Source organism: Panthera pardus, unplaced genomic scaffold (assembly GCF_024362965.1).
Source record: "Panthera pardus isolate Hobbes unplaced genomic scaffold, ASM2436296v1 HiC_scaffold_10, whole genome shotgun sequence".
NCBI classification, from domain to species: Eukaryota; Metazoa; Chordata; class Mammalia; order Carnivora; family Felidae; genus Panthera; species Panthera pardus.
In genome coordinates this window covers 72,831,479-72,838,108 of record NW_026526655.1, presented here as the reverse complement: position 1 = coordinate 72,838,108, position 6,630 = coordinate 72,831,479, and the positions used below count along the sequence as shown (strand labels likewise).

The following is a 6,630-nucleotide window of genomic DNA, read 5'->3' as shown; positions in this document are numbered from 1 at the left end:
TTCAAGAAAGCCACAAAAGTCACCGTGAAGCATCCACCAAAACTTCACTTAGTTAATTGCTCCCATATGTCGTCTTCGACTGTTTTCAAAACGCAGCAAGGAGGGGGACGCCTTGTCACTGATTTTAAAGAAGTTGAAAACGACTACTCATCTTGATCCAGGCCCAGAGGGCCCCAGGCGCAGCCTCAGGAGACTAGCCCCCTGGCGGGGCGCTGGAGACCGGACCCGGAGAGGTGGGGCGGAAGGCGCTGCGCCCGCGCCCGGCGGAAAGTTCGCGCGCTGCGCCCCAGCGGGTCCCGGGAGCCGCCGCAGCCCGGGGCGGGGAGGGGCGCGGGAGGCGCGGCCCGGGCGGGCGCGCGAGAGGAAGGTGCCTTCGGGAACACGCGCAAGGGCGGGGATTCGCGCTGCCAATGAGGCCCGGGTGTGGGCCGCGCGAGGCGGGGGGACGGGCCAGAACGCAGCCTTCGCTGTGGCAGCTGCGGGAGCATTGGCCGCGTCGGGAGCCGGAGGAGAGGCAACCGCGGACCGCCGAGCTGGCCGCGCCCCGAGGCCCGGCCCTGGGGTAGGGAACCGCGCCGAGGAGCTGGAAACTTTCCCGGCAGGTAACTCCCGCCGCCCTGGCGCCGCCGCCGGACTCCATGCGTCCCGGGCACCGCCAGCTGCTGCGGTGCTGAGGGGAGAAGAGGGTCCCGCGGAGGAGGAGAGGGAGATGGGGAGAGTTGAAAAGCATGTGGGAAAGTTTCTGGAGCCTCTCTTCCCCACCCCCTCTCTGGCTGGGCACACCCGGGAGCTTTCCGGGGATAGGCTTGGACATGTTGGGCGCCCCGGGCCTTGGTCCTGCCGGCTCGGGAAAGTCGGCGCCTTCCCTTCGCGGTCCCCTCCGTGCCGGACCGAGTAGTCCCCGGCAGGACTGAGGTGCGGGGGCAAGCGGGAACGCGCGGCAGCACGCTAGTTTCGGGACCACCCCCGCCCGGCGCGCCTCCTCGCCCCCTTTCCCGCCTCCTCTGTAGCCCGCGGGCTTGGCAAGGGCTTGGGCTGCGCCTGGTACCTGGGGCAGGGGAGGCGGAGGAGAAGCGCGCCTGGCACCTCGGGGTCCAGGGCGCCCCCCGGAGTGTAGGGGAGCGCGGGTCGCGAAGTTGCCGGGTGAACTTAAGCCGGAGAGCGGAGTGTGTGTGTGTGTGGGGGGGTGCTGTGGTATTGCCCCAGTCTGGGCTAAAAGTCCATTGCTTCCTTTCCAAAACACCGCGATTAGCATATCTACGTTCTTTTTTGTGTGTGTGTGTGGGGGGGAGGGTAAGATTAGACATTGAGGGGGAGCTGAAAAAGACGATGATTGTATCAGGATTGTGAATCCCCCGGTTCTTGGATAGTGGAGAGTGGTCACTTTTGGGGGGACTTACGGCAAGGCTCGCGTCTTACTGGAAGACTTTGGGGGTGCGGGCGCTCAGCGCTGGGAGTTTGGGGGGCTCCCCGCTTTGGCGCGGCAGCTTTCCGGAACGGCTGGCGAGGAAGGAAGCCCTAGGCATTGTGTGGCGTATTTGCAGACAGAAAGGTCTAAGGATCGGTAGTCTCAAAACTTACTTGACTTATTGTGTAAGGCTCGGGGAAGAAATGCGGCGGTGCCCGGGTAGAAATACCGCGCCGTGGCCAGGAGTTGAGAGGACGCTGGGCTCGGCCACAGTCTTCCCCTCCAGCCCACTCTTGACAGCCCTAGATCATTGTGCCTCCGGTGACTCGTAACGGTCGCGCTGTCCCCGCTAGAGTCAACTAGGGGAGGTGGAAGGGCACCTTCATCTTGAACTTGACCCTAGGAGCAGCGCCGTCTGGGCAGGTTGCAAGGTAAAGGCAAGCTGAATGTAACCGTGGATGGGCCTCGAACTCTGGCACGGAAAGGAAGTGCCTTGTTCAGAATCTTTGAGAAAGGGTTTAGGACTGCTGAGTTCACTAACTCTGGAAATACCAGACCACCAGACTGCAGAAGTTGATGTGTTTGGAGGGGGTGGGGATGGGAGAGGAAAGGGGAAACCTGGTTAGTTGGTACAGAAAGTTAGTATTTCTCTGTAGTGAAAATGAGGGGAGTCTGCATCTCTGCTTTCACCAGATCCGTTACTCTGGCTGTTTGTTTGTTTGTTTGTTTTTTCCTTCCTGGGTCATCTTTATTCCTGCCAGGCTGGCACTCCCGGATGGGGGAGGGGAAGGAGAAGCAGCAGTTGTGAAGCTCCACTGGCCAGCTTGGAGGTATTTTAGATCTGCTGCTAGGAAGATTCCTGGATTTTAACAGCTGCTTCTTGATTGCTGGGAATGAGAGAATTTATGAGTGACTGAGAGATGGTCATTATAGTAGTAGTCTGAATGTTTTACTCATCTAATCTACTTAAGGATCTCAGGAGGGACCTTCCTGAGACAATGCCAGCTTCTGCAGAGTTTGTCAGCCAGAATGTTTGGTGGGTGTTAGTCAGAACTCATGGTAAATATATCCTGGTGGTACTGAGATGAAAAGTATGCAGCAGTAAAGGAAATGTGGTATCTGACATCCTTCAGGACTTCCTCCTAGCCTTGCTCCTGTTACCTGCCAAGTGAACTTGGTCCAGGCTTCCGGAATGTTGTGATTTGACAATAAGGGATGGGAAATAGTGTCATCCATTTTAGTGGGGCAGGAAAGTCCAGAAATAAATGTAAGGTTACTTTTTCATGACCCTGGCTTTCAGCTGTGATGCCACAAAGTTAACTTTTGCTGGGACTTGGAAGCACTGTTTTTCCTGCTTTCCTGGTTTAACCACCAGAACGCCCAAATCATCATAATTTATGTCCATCGTGGAACTAAAGCATAACTGATTCATAGTCAGCCCTTTTCTGCTTCCCATAAGAGCCTGTAGAAAAAAGAACATTTTGTCTCTTTCACCACACTCAATTTATTTGGTGCCATAGTGGGTTTTTGATACTGGGTGATTGAGGGCACAATTTTAAAGACAATGAAATTGTCTCCATTAAATTGTCCTTTTTTAGGCAACAGCCCCTTCAGAGTTGCTGATTAATTCTTTATCTCCCAGGGAACATTAAAACCAGTATCTCTGGCCTGGTATAACTATAATCCATATTATAATTTTTTTTTTAAGTTTATTTATTTTTGAGACAGAGAGAGATAGAGCATGAACGGGGGAGGGTCAGAGAGAGAGGGAGACACAGAATCGGAAGCAGGCTCCAGGCTCTGAGCCATCAGCCCAGAGCCCGACGCGGGGCTCGAACTCCCTGACCGCGAGATCGTGACCTGAGCCGAAGTCGGACGCTTAACCGACTGAGCCACCCAGGCGCCCCTATAATCCATATTATAATGATGCCTGTCAGCTTAGCTGGAGGTTATAATGTTATGTCAATGTTTCTTCTAGCCATTTCTAACCCAAGTGTAAAGGTTTTGTCTAGGTTGGGGTGAAAGTTGTCTGTGAGCCTCACAGTAAGAGAAATGGCTTTATTTTTATCTTTCTGATGGAAAGTTTTTTTAACTTGTTATAGGCGTCAAGTTTACAAAGACAAAATGAAGCAGAGGATGTGTGTGTGTGTGTGTGTGTGTGTGTGTGTGTGTTGCTGGGGAGAGATTTTGTTAAAAAAATATTTAAGCTTATTTATTTTGAGAAAGAGAGGAGCAGAGAGAGAGGAGAGAGAGAATCCTAAGCAGGCTCCGCACTGTCAGTCGGAACTTGATGCAGGGCTTGAACTCATGAACTGGGAGACCATGACTGAGCTGCTATCAAGAGTTGGACATTTAACTGACTGAGCCACCCAGGCATCCCTGTTTGATTGTCTTTTAAATGTGTTTTTCAGTGGAGGAAAATTAGAACCTCCTCCCAACCAGTTTACAAAAGTGTTTTTGTACAAGGCTCTAACACCTTCCTGGGTCTTGATTTTCTCATCATTATCATCTCTAAAATGGGATTATCTTTCAGCCCTAAAGTTTTCCAAGAGTTTGAGAAATATAGGCATTCTGGAACCTGTGCTGTAATATTAGCACAGTGTTTTGGGATTTACAAAGGGCTTTACTTAAATAATTTTAACCCTTAATTCTCAAGTTAGGAAATTGAGGCTGAGCAAGTTAGATCAGTTTGCTAGATGTCATCTACAAACGGTGGAGTTGAACTTGAACCTAGGTTCTCGGATTCTCCCCCTCCTCTCCACCCCTTTTGTTTAGGGAGACACCTGAGAATTGGCCAAAACTTGACAAACAGACTAATTGTTAATATGTGGCAGTTTCTCACAGTCTTTCATTTATAGGTTATTCTGGTTTCAGAACTCCAGGGTTAACATCTATGCTTTGATGTCAGAGATTAAAAACAGACCAGTAATAATGGTAATAAAACTTTCTCCCCAAGAGAGTTTCAGAAATTCACATACCTCAAATTAATCATTTGTTTATTTTCAACTTTTCTTTTATTAAGTAGGCTTCAGGGTCTAGTGTGGTTTATAATCCAGACTAGTAACCCAGACAGCATTCTTAAGGAAGTCAATCCTCAAATCTGTATGTCTTTTTTTAAAATAAGAAATGAACGTATCATTTGCTTTTCATCTTGGTATCTCTCAGCGGAATAATATAGCCTGGATATAAATGTCCCTTTTTTGGTGTCATTGTTTTTGGGCTCTTTCTACTGATGTCTGGATAAGTCTAATTTTGCAGCTCTTTTTGTGCTACATAAATTCTTCCCTTATGCTGTTGGTTTAATGGTAAAGAAGTAAGTAAGTAGTAGGATGCAGGTGACCCGTTTTCACCGTGACTCTAAATGTTTGTGCTGTGTCTTGCTTGCCTGTTTAAGAGCACTGAGTGCAACTTGACACTCATCTGGAAGCTGGTATGGATTTTCTTTAAAAGGTTCTAAAATAAAATTATGTGCTAAGCTATAGGCTCTTTTATGTCTGAGCAGCCTGTCCATCTTTAGCTTTTTAAACTTACTCTCCGAAGACTGCCTCTTCAGAAAGTTAAGCAGTGGGGTTTAAACCTCAAAAAAGAGTGTGTACCAAGAAGTATCAATTGCCTGACTGTAAAGGCTGCCATTTCTGTGTGTGTGAGCAGAGAGAGCATTATGAACCCGTATTTGCTAGTGAAGTTGGGAGACTTTGTTATCAGTGTACTAGAAGGGGACAGGAGTAGCAAAGCAGAAGAATAGCTTCTGGTTTTTTATTATCAGGAGACTGGGTTTTGAATGATAGGGGAAGACTTTTGATAAAGAAGGCTATCAGGAAATATTATCTTGTGGAGAGTGAAAGGGGTTCTGGTTTGGCTAGGCTGCGGTATTGATGGGGTTTGCTCTTCTACAGTAGACGTTGTCTTTAAGGGCTCTGGCAGGTGTGTGTAATCAAGAAGAATATTCTGCAAAGAAGAGTCCCATAGGCAAGAATGTCAAGGACTAAAAGATTGTTGTAGAAGGATGGCATGGTCCCTGGATTTTAGTACAGATATTTGCCACTACTGTGAAGGAATTCATTAGTAAAAATCTTCTGGCTACAGTTGTATGTAGATGTGAACCCAGTATGTTCAGTTGTATAGCCCAGAGCCACAGTGACTCACCACCTTTCCTGCCCCACCCCAGCACACTGAGGGTTACTTACCTATCATGAACAGTGGCTTATTACCTCTGTAAGTCCAGGTGGGGGTAGGGCAGTCTCTAAGAAACACTTGGTTATATTCTTTTCATGCATACCTACTCATGCAAACAGGGTCCTTTATTACATGTGCTTTTGAAGAGATGTGAAAAAGATTTGACATACAAGGGTGCATATATCTGCACAGTTTAGAGTACAGTATATACTTGTATAATGTGCTTTTTTTCCCCCTGTCATATCAGTAAATTCTTTGGCACTGTTTTAATGGCTATTTGGTAAATCCATTACCTACATTACCATAATTTATTTAGCCAGTCCATTTGGACATTTAGGTGTGTTGAAAAGAAATACCTCTTAGGCATTAAGAGCCCTTTGGCTCAGATCTGATTTACTCATTAAATTATAGGGTCCAGCACACTGCCCCACATAGGGGCACCTGGCTGCTGGTAGCTTCAGAACCTCCCATCATCAAGAAACTGACTCTTTGCTCTTAATTCCAATTTGGGAAAACCCTGGAGAGAACTCAGATTGGCCTGATGCCAGCCAAAGGAGAGTTACGGTCGGCAGTCTCCATTTAGACCCACAAGATGGGACTGTGGGGAGACAAAGTGTCCCACAAAGAAGGAGGTTATTGTTAATGGAAGAGGGAGGGAACCGGCTAAACAAAAAGAGCTAGCTGTTTAATGTAGGATATGTTTCCAAAAGTGGTATTGCTGGTCATAACAACATACCAATGTGTCAGAGGGTAAGAACATTTTTAATGCTCCTGTGATATACACTCCACAGTCTGAGACTTTTCCACATTCTGTGGAGATTTGAATTGCTGCATATACAGGCACTTGTGTAACAGGATAGTGAATTACTGCAAAAAAGTCGGGAATTGGTTATTATTATCATGTATCCCATTATACTCCCCTCTCTTTGCCATGCTTTATTCTAAATTACTTGGGGGTGAGTAACGTCAATTATTAATGTTTATTGAGTGCTTGCTTACACTGAACTAGATGTTTGAATTTAAAAAAATCTGTGGCAATGAAACAG

The 6,630-nt window shown here is 47.8% G+C and overlaps 1 protein-coding gene across 1 annotated transcript in view; it reads left to right on the top strand.

Annotated features, from left to right (window-relative positions):
* The first annotated feature begins 494 nt into the window (after positions 1–494).
* The window catches only part of TANC1 (tetratricopeptide repeat, ankyrin repeat and coiled-coil containing 1), a 239,857-nt gene continuing 233,721 nt past the window's right edge, over positions 495–6,630 (top strand). Inside the window, exon 1 of the mRNA XM_019457149.2 lies at positions 495–602. The gene's annotated coding sequence lies outside the window, so the exon portion shown is untranslated. The remainder of the gene's footprint in view (positions 603–6,630) is intronic.